Source organism: Nanorana parkeri, unplaced genomic scaffold (assembly GCF_000935625.1).
Source record: "Nanorana parkeri isolate BGI_ZX_2015 unplaced genomic scaffold, ASM93562v1 scaffold65, whole genome shotgun sequence".
In the NCBI taxonomy this organism is placed as follows: Eukaryota; Metazoa; Chordata; class Amphibia; order Anura; family Dicroglossidae; genus Nanorana; species Nanorana parkeri.
Window position 1 is genome coordinate 2,217,173 of NW_017306333.1, and position 10,702 is coordinate 2,227,874.

The 10,702-nt window shown below is 39.1% G+C and overlaps 1 protein-coding gene across 1 annotated transcript in view; it reads left to right on the top strand.

The window, feature by feature from the left end:
- GRIP1 (glutamate receptor interacting protein 1) overlaps positions 1-10,702 on the top strand; it is a 419,799-nt gene that overhangs the window by 86,540 nt on the left and 322,557 nt on the right. The gene's annotated exons all lie outside the window — the stretch shown is intronic.

Below are 10,702 nucleotides of genomic sequence, written 5' to 3' on the forward strand. Positions count from 1 at the left end.
TCCTCCAGCACTGCAGAGACGGTATGGTATATACGGTATACAATGTATTGGACATGATGACTCAAGGATTCATAGACTGCTGCAGAGGAGGGGAAGAGATGCTCTACAGATTTTTCTAAGCTGGCGGGCTCGAAGGGTTCAGGTGAGTCTATGTATTTTTTGTTTATTTTTTTTAAACTGTAGACAAAAATGAGCAGTTAACCCTTGCAGTAGGGGGTAGCCCTAGTAATGTTTTGCTTTAATATAGCTTTGCATTCATCTTTTTAGTGCCTTGGCATTTTAATTTCACAGTCTTCAGGTAGTCAAATTGTGTTCCAGGACAAAAAAGATAGTGTTAGGAGGACTTCAGCTGTCTGAACAGAACAGGCCCTGAGAAAACAGCCACCCTGAGAAAACAAGAAAAAAACACAAAATTCTCCCATCCACATTAACAGCGTGAATGGGGGAATCTCCTATGCTGGGCTACCACCACTGTCACATCCACAGCTATTCGAATACCCAAACAGTGACTGTGGCTGACTGGCTGGAGTAAAATTTTCAGCCTGGCTCCTGTTACAACGGTTGATTGAAAAATATACTTTTGTGTGTTCAACCACACACACTGGTTGAATCCTGCTGACTCATTCGAAATGTTACCAGTGTATGGCCAGCGTAACTCCTTAATCTGCAACACTGAAAAGATTTGTCACTTTTCTGGCTTTGTGTAAATCAAAGAGGCTGCACAGAAATACAAATATTCTTGCAGGTAAAACCGTTCACACATATATGCATTTTAACAAGACATTTTTTCTGGGATTCCATGGGCTTTTAAAATTAGGTTTAAAGTGTATTTAAACTGTTAATGTTTGATCAATAAGCAAAATTAAAAAAATGACATTTATGATGTGGTCTGTTAATTGCATTTAAACAGCAGTCTGTTTTTGAGTCCCACTGTAGCATAGTTGTGTTACCTGTTGTTCTTGCTAGGGATGTACCGATACTAGTATACCGCGTATTTGGGCGAGTATTCGTACTTGCCCAAATGCTTCGATATATAACCCCGATTCCAAAAATTCCAGTCAGAGGGAGATTTCCGCTGACCAGCAGTGCCGCAAGGGAACATGGAGTTGGCTTCCCAGCCAATCAGCATTGAGCTGGCCAAACAGCATGGAGCCATCTTCCCGGCTAATTAGGAAGTTAGTTGTGTTATTGTGCATGGTGTTGTGGGTGCACAGACCGGAAATTACCTATCAAGAGAAGCCATGTCGGGAACAGCCAAATGAATTAAAGGTAAAAGCAATACTTTAAGAAAACATTTGAAATATAGCAACACACATTTAAATATTTTACTTTTTGTTTCCTTATTTTTGAAATTTGAGTTAGTTTTGTTGCCCACTGTAAACTTATCTCCAAGTCTCCAAATGGACACCTTCAAGCTTACAGGTTTTCCATGGGGTTTACATACAGAGACCTGCGGTGTGATGCACAGTACAGAGACCTGCGGTGTGATGCACAGTACAGAGACCTGCGGTGTGATGCACAGTACAGAGACCCAGTGGCGTAACTGGCGCCCGGGGCAGGACAAACATTTGCGCCCCCCGTGATATGTGGGGGTGTACAGGTACAATGAGAGCATGCTGGGACATGTCGTAATTGAACTACAAGTTCCAGCATTGTCCCTGTACGCCCGCCAAATATGACTCAGGGAATAGTAATGGGCTGATTGGCAGGCTCCTATCCTCCTATGTAGTGTAGCCAGGGTCCCTGTAGGGAAGGAGCCTGCCAACCAACTGGTTATCATGGCAAGTGGACCGTGATTTTTTTTAACCCTTTAATCACCTTTCTATTTAAATGTAGTAATTTTTTATTTTTTACTCATTTTTTAAAAATTTTACTTAAATATTGTTTTAACAATTTTTTTCACTTAACTCTATCGCTATCACACAGGAGCTCACAATCCCCTGTGTGATAGCATTTGGAGGTGACAGGTTCTCTTTATTGAACCTGTCATCTCCTAAACAGGAGTTCTAGCACAGCACTGTGCTAGAACTTCTGTGACAGGTGAGCGGGGAAGATTGCTCTCCCCTCTCACTGGTTATCACGGAGCGGCAGGGTTACTGTTAACCCTGCCGCTCTGCACCCTGCATCCGTGGCCGGTGAGGAGACAGACTCGGTGGCCGGGCAGAGGACGGAGCAGCAAGAAGAGAGGTAAGTGAAGGGGGGACCAATGGGAGGAGGACGGACGGATTCTTTTCCTCGGCCGCTCTGTAGCGGCAGTGACCGAGGAGGCGAGAGAACTGACACGGCGATCGCCGCTGCTGAAGCGGTGATCGTCGCTGTAGAAGCTGCAGCATTTCCCCCCCTAAATTTACACTCGCCCCCATGCAATTTTCACTTGCCAATTGCGAGGGGGCGAGTGGAAATTTTGAGCCCTCTACTGGTCTTCCTTGTTTTATTTTTTAAAAAGAATATATTTTGTGTCTCAATAAATTGTGGTAAGGCCTTTTCTTCAAGTGCACCATTTGCTAGATGACAGATCCTAAAAGCTGTGAATCTTTGCTTTCTGCTATGTTTTTCCACCATATAAAGAATGCACTTGTCACAGATTATTTGATGAGTGGAAATAAGAAAACAGTCATAGTAGAAATAAGCCATTTAAAGAGGCAATATATTTAGACGACATATGATTCATAGCGCTGTTGTTGGTAATAGCTCTTATGTATGTACCTTAGCACTATGCACTTTCATAGACTTGGATAATGTGTCTCATCTGACCATATTTTTCACAAGCATTGGAGATGTTCCATAGAGTGGGAGGATACAAATGTGGACAAATTACACACAAAAAAAAAAACCCCACAATTTACTCTGAAATAACTTGAAACTGAACAAAGTAATTGACATCCATCATTGTTCCATATTTAATAGAAATCAGACTTTACTTTTGATTCAACAGAATCTTATAAATAATAAAACAAATGAAAATAGCATAGACAGAAATTATGGATACGTTAACATAATATTTTGTTTCACAACCCCCAGACTGCGTGTTTCAGCTATTTCCATAGATGTTTGATAGGATTCAGGGCGCACAGAAGGCCAGTTCAGATCAGTCAAATGTTTTGTTCTTCGTTATTCTTGGGTAATTGGAGCACCTACAACCTGTGACAGAAGTTTCTGACTGGGAAGAATGTTTCGCTCCAGAATTCCTTGATATTCTTGAGTTTACCGTTGCCATACATCCAAGCCACCCCAATAATGCAGCAAAGCTGCCCCAAAACATAACCAAGCCTCCTCCTTGTCTCAAAGTAGGTTCAGTGTTCTTTTCTTTGAAAGCTTATTTTTACATCTGTGAACATAGAGCTGTTGTGACTTTACAAAAAGCTCCTGTTTTGTCTTATCTGTTCAAAGGACATTATACCAGAATAATTGTGGCTTGTCAGTGTGCATTTTAGCAAAATTGTCTTTTTTTGTTTTTTATCAACAATGGAGTCCTCCTGGGTCTTGGATTGAGCCCCCTGTAGTTTAAAAAGCAAGGGATGGCCTAATCAGATGCTGATGTGACTTGACCTTGGAGTTCAGTTTGTATCTCTTTTGAATGTTTTCCTTGGGTCTTTGTTTACCATTTGCACTGTCCATCTGTTTAATCTGGGGTTGATTTAGCTCTTGTCTACACTTCCACATACATCTTAATAATATCTGAAACTGTAGTCACAGGAAAATCAAGTTGCTTGGAGATGGTCCTACAGCCTTTACATTTGACATGCTGGTCCGTAATTTGCATTCTGATCTCCCTAGACAACTTTCTCCTTTTGCTTTCTCTGGTCTTTGTTTAGTATGGTTTCTCCATTTAAATAGACCAATTGACGGATTTCAAGATTGAGGGTGTGTTCTACTACTGTAATTACAGAAAATAGTTTAAATTTTCACTATGATCCAGGTAATATGAATCTTTTCTTATCAACAAAGTTGTTCAAGGCATTTAGAACATATTTGTACAATAAGCAATAAATTATCTCTTTTCACACTTTTTTTGCTGTCTATGACATCCCAAAGGTATGCATTTATACATGAGATAATTGCTTTTAATGTAATCACTTTTCTGGTGGAATGAAGGATTGTTTCATTAGGCTGTAAGGGTACCAACAAATTTGTTCATGGCTGTATGATATACTTTTCTCAGCACATTGTTTGACTAGCACAATTCACTATGACCACAGGAGGGTTTCTGTGGTCTGTTCTGCTGTGGAAGCAGACACTTTACCAGTCTGACTGCAGTACTTTTAATAGCTGCACTGTGACGCTTTGTTGTTAGAAAGGCTACATAGGGAGTGCGGTTTGAGAAATTCCTTCCTTATCTCTAGAGGTAAAAGGAATGCAAACCTCTGGAAGATGAAAAACTTTTGTCAAATAGGAACTGCATAATTTAGTGTCGCAAGCTGTAGGTGAGCAAGCCAAGCCATTTCAAATATCTGGAGAACTGTACATATTTTTTTTCTCCATTTGCACTTCTGTTTTATTTTTCAAGACAAGCTTTTGAGAGATCACTTTACAAGGCTCAAGTCAGACAAGAGCCTAGAGTAGGCTAAGGAGTGGGGCGGATAAATTCCCAGAGATTATGATGGCCATAAGGGTATCTGAGTGATAAAAAATAGGATCTGTATTTTGTTTTGTGCTTTTTCTTTCTTTAAACTGGAAGTTACCACTTCATACCATGACATTCAGCTCCTCCACAGAGTCTGATTTTAAGAAATGATGTTCCATAGGTGTGCAGTAGTTGTGTTATGTGTAGCATATGCACAGCAAAATAATAAGAAACATATGTAGTACATGTCTGCAGTACATACACATTTACTTGTTTTACCCATTTAAAATTGCACCAGGCTTCTGTGGGTCCCTAAATTGTGTTTACAATGATTAAACACATTGGGTTGTGCTTACGGACATCATTCCTGTGCTGAGAGAGAGCTAAAAGTTTTTGTTTTTTTTCTTTATATGTTCAGGGAGTGAGCCAAATACCAGGGACTGCAATATATAATCAAACCTAAGGAGTAATATTATGAAGAGAGCAAATGGACATGTAAGTTGTAAAGCAAGAAAAAGCATAACTAAAAGACCTTGCAATGTCTTTTATGAGGGTCACTGTCTGACCATTAAATGTATTACTCAAGCATATATAGATTTACACCCACCACATCCCCCGACTTTTCACACTAAATTCTAAGGGCCCATGTAAAGAATGTCACCATATTTTGAAAAGGCACACTGATGTTCTATATCAGGGCCTTAATTAAACAATGTAATGTAGGCAATTAGGATCAAGGTTTCTAAAGACAGGGGTAGCAGATGAACTGGCTCACTTAAAACTTAATAAAGCAAAAGGTCCTTTAGATATTCGTCCCAGATTTCTAAGAGAACCTTAAGGTATATTTGTTTTACCATTGCCTGATCTTAATCAATCTCTTCTAACAGGAGAAGTTTGCCATGAATGGTAGACCGCTAATATTGTATCTATTCACAAAAGGGTAGAAGGAAAGGAGCTGGCATCTGCACACCAGTGGCATTGATTTATTAAAGGAGTTTAGGCTGTTCACTTAGCAAAGTGAATTTTGTATGTTTTAAAGGAATTTCAATTAGCTTAGTGAATGTGTTGCAAATTCACTTTGCAAAAATACCAGTCACTTTAAGAACTGGTTTTGCTTGCATCTTATTGGATTCCCTTGCAAAGTAAAAAATTATCTTGGTAAGTGAATAGCTTATGCTCCTTTTTAGTAAAGCAACCTTAGTAAGTTTAACATTTGTAGTAGTAAAATTAAAAGACACTTCTAAAAAGTAGGACCCACGGTCATTTAAAATGCACAGCTTGCTGGACCCCAGGCACCATGGCTTTAGTGAGGGTCAGATTAATCTGCTTGCGTATCTCAAATGTTATGGACCAGGTTGGTGCTGTGGACATAGCCTATTTTGATTTAATCAAAGCATCTGATACAGTTCTACATATTGTTCCTATAAAAAAATAAGTTGCAGAAGCCAAGACTTCACCTTTGGGTGATTCAGTGGATACGCAGTTGACTAAAGGATAGGTATCCTAGTGTGCATGTAAATGGGGGTTCTTTCGCAGCAGTGACCAGTCACTAATGATGCATATCAAGAATCTTTACTAGGTCGTGTTCTATTTTGTCTCTTTGTAAGACAACTGCATTTTTGGTGTGAATGGTATTTGTTTTTGCTGAGAGCACAAAGGTGTGCAATAGGGTTGATATTCCTGGATGTATTTGTAACATGATATATAATTTGGCATTACTGCACGCATTGCGGGTGTTGGCAGGTGGCGGGGAGAGAGAGCAGCTGAGCTCCCCGCTGAAAGAAATGAGAAGTGACGATGATTTCATCACTTCTGGTTTTTGAGCTGTCATAGCTGATCAAGCACAATCTGTTTTTTTTATTCTGGTAGAGCAAACTATGTGTGCTAAATATATAAAAAAAAAACTCAATCAAATTTAGTTTGCATACTTGTAGTATGCACTTTGTAGAATTTTGTGGCTTAATTATGTCATTTTTCTATACTTGAAACTGATGAAAGCTAAATATAAACATTTTTTTTCTTATAAATATACTTAGCACATTTAGAGTTGTTTAGCAGTAAACAAGAGATGTGCATGTACATAGCAGAAGAAACCTTCAAAATGTCCTAACATCTTGTCTATGAACCATGTTCATGTGCTGTGCAGAGGAGCTGCTAATGGCTCATAGGCAGCTGAATAAGACGTGGAAGAATTTGCAAGATGTTCCATTTGCCAGATATGAGAGAGTACATAATGTACTGTAAACAGATATCAAACTGTACATAATGTAAACCATAATAAGTACTATTCTACAAACGTATTCCTTGCAGTTAAATATATGCAACTGTAGTCAAAGTAAACTCCCCAAATCTTAAGGTAGTATTAAACTCTCAAAACTTTTTTTCAATAATTAATCCAGATCAAACAAATATATATTGCTCAGCAATGAATTACTTTAGATTTTTGCCCAGGCTCTTAGTAATCATGTTTCCAAAAAGCTGGCTCCAATTTTCTTAGCTTGACTTCCCCGAAGTCTCCAGCAGCTGTTCATCTATTAGCTGGGAGGAAGAAGCGTGAAGCAGGGGAAGCCATTCTGGGTCTGTGAAGATGCACAGCTTACTAGCACACATAAGGGTGGCTCTATAAGACCCTGTAAGTGAGAGGAGTCACCCTAAAAACATGATATTGGGGTCAGCGAGCAGGTGACCAGCTGATTCTGCAGGACACTAACACTTTTAAACATCAATGTGCCGCCCCAATGGGGCATAGAAGTTTATTTAGATAGAAGTTTTATATAGTTTGTTTTCCCTATACCTTTTCCTATGGACGTTTTATATGTCTAGTTCACATGCTGCCATCTAGTGGCCTTTCTTGGTATCAAACATGTTCTGTGTTCCCTTTGTGATGTATTTCCTCTTTATGTAAGCCCCACCCTTCTTCCTGAGGTCAGTGCTTCCTGTGTCATGGCCACAGCTAACAGGCCACATGTGACTAGGACACATGTACTCTGCATAGTATGCTAGGAAAGGCATAATCTTTTGACCGCATAATACTGTAACCATTCATCGCTGTTATCCTGTTGTCTGCACGTACAGAATAAAGCAACCTTTGTGGATGAACACGGTATTGGTGAGTTCAGCTATCTGACAATGATTGTCCGCAGTGATTTGAATCTACTTATACAGGCCAGGCATAGAGGTCTCACAAGGGATACATCGCTATCACAACAATCGGAGTCAGAATAATCAAGGCACAGCATCCATTGTAAGTGATTTATTCATTTCAAATAGCCTAAAAACTGTTTGACTTTAATATCATTTTAAAATCTATCTATGGTCAAAAATGAAACGGTGATATATGGCTGAGCATGTAATGTGATCAGTTTTCATTTATTGCATTTTCTCAAACTCTTCCTGCCTTTAGAGAGGTGGTTGAGTTTAAGAGACCAAAGTTTGACATCATAAGAGACCTGCCAGGTTGGAACATTTTGTACAGAGTTCTGAGAAATAAGCAGGGTACCATTCCTGATGTTCTTCTGAAAATGCTGGCATGCTGCAAACATTTTAATCAATGACCTAGAAAAAGTATAAGGGCTTGTTCACACCATGCTTGAAAAATATCCAGTCCAGAACAGTTTGTTCCTGGACCAAAAAAGCATCCCAATGTATCCCTATAGTATTTCTGGGCTCTCTTCACACCAGCGCAGTCCGTTCCAGACCAGGCCAAAAAATGCTACTCGTCTCATTTTCTCTGGTCAGGAATGCACTTGAATGCATGGAAATGCAGTAAACACACTGGACTGCACCTGAAAGCCCATTTTAAGCTAAAAAAACCCCCACAGCACTGGAACGTGGCAAAAATGCACTGCATTTGCAGATCTGCTCCAGATCTGATCCCGACATGGTATTAACAGCGCCTCAGTCAGAGCATAGTCAGAATTCCAGATGGTCATGCTTGTTTCATGATAGTGTGGCTCAGAAGTACTAAAGACATAGGGATTGATTTAATCAAGGTAAATAGCTTCACTTTGCAAGGAAATGTGCGCATTGCTAGGACATTTACCCTTAGTTTAGTGAATGAGGTCAAAATTCACTTTGCAAGGAATACCCAATCATGTGCAATGATCAAAAAAAAAATTCTTGCACATGATTGGATGATGGAAGTCAGCAGAGCTGCGCCTCATACGCTGAGCTGAGAAGAAGATTCCCTTGCAACATGAATGACCTGTTTTCCTTTAGTAAATCAACACCATAGAATTAGAATGACAGCCAGGCAGTGTATATTTTGGATGGAGAGGTCAGCAATGGCACCTTGCATATTTTGACTCTACAGGTTTCCTTTAATACAGCAGAAATGAATGTGTATAAATAAACACTCCTTACCACCTCTTTTTAGTCAGGGGTGACTCCTGACATGAAGTATGTCCATGTCTGTTTTAGGTTTGGTGTTTGGAGAGGTTGGTTGTAGACAGGAGACAATGATCGGAGCCCTTTGTGTACGGCCAAATGAACGTGTAACTTCAGTGCAAGCATTTATCAGTTTACAGTTTACCATTGTAATCAAGCAGTAGCCAAGCCTGCAAACTACAATTTTGTAAGCAGCTGCTAAGCTTCCTATGCTTTCTGCAAGCACATAAAGGCTGTAAGAGCTATGCTGTGGGCTGTGAGAGAAACACTGCAATTTGTAATAACTGGGATGATGAGCCACTATTGTGTAGAAAGCACCTAAAATGTTCAGCTGTTGCATCAAGTATGTGGGGCAGGACTGTAAACTGAATGTTTTTATTTTTAAGCATGTCTAGCTAGAAAAAAAAAGACTTCAAAAGAATAATCGTTCCCGAATTAGGATTGTGAGGAATGTTTTGATGCCTTGAAAGTGAACAGATGAAAGATTGTGCCTGAGGATGCAAGTTTAGACTGTGCTTCATAAAAATAATAAAGCCCAAATCGCTTCCACCTTTAGGAGTCTCTAAGGGATGTTTCAGTGCAAATAAAACCAAATGATTACTAATGTGATAGCGATATGGAAATGACAGGCACTGGAAGTGCCACAGCGTGGAAAATGTGTACGTTTTACTTAAAAGGTTTTATTTTTACCAATGAAGTATTTATTTTAATAGCAAGCTGAACAGAGCAGTGATGTACTTCAGTCCTTCACTGCAATCAAATCTCTTTTTTGTCAGTCTAGAAAGAATAGAAAATAGTTTATTAGCTGATTGCGAACTGTTACCATAAGCAAGTCCTGTTGGGTAATGTACATGAATGGACTTTTTTTTTAATAAGCTCAAAAGAGTTCCTTCCTAATACTTAAATGAAGAACCACTGCATTCTGATTGATTGCTATGGGATATACTAATGAGGTCTTAAGAATTACAGGAGGGTCAGATGCAGCCTTTTGTAACAACATTGTTATGCTTTTAATTGTTGCTCTGGGACTTTAGTGAGTATTGTGGGAATATTGTGAACTTTTAATACACTATGTGCAATAAAAGATGTATTTTTCATGATCATAGTTCCCTTTTTCTTTCTTATTTTATCATTATTAAATGGGTAGATCATGAATTGTGTCTGTTGGCACATGGATGTATGTTTACAAATGATCACTGGATCCCCATTTTTTATTCTCTTTATTTGAATTAAGAACTCTTCACTGAACAAGATCAACTGTATGTTTCTCTGCAGTTAAAATCTGCTACATTTTCAATGATCGCATTTTCATGATCACATATTCATTAAGATTTAGGACCTGTTTGCACTTAAAGTGGACCTTTACCCCTTTTGACTAAAAATTACATCAGCATGGAGGTCTGCATGCTGATATGAAATCAGCTTATATTCATTAGCTAAACATATTTTTATTTTACTTACAATTTCTTTTTTTCTACTTCCTGGTCCACTTTCGTACAAATTATGTAATGTGCCCAAGCGTTGCATCCTGGGAAGGTTACATCAGCAGAGCATTGCTGGGACATCTCATTTGTAATCTTACCAGATCTCAGGGAAAGGCATTTTCCTTCCCTGAGATGATGTGCATGGTCACATGTCCTAGTCACATGTGCCAGAGCTCCAGGAAGTGACGAGATCTAAAAACCTGCCCTTAGTTAAAATGGCCTCTGTCAAAAGAATGGAGAGGAAAAGAAAAAAATAAGGTATACAAAG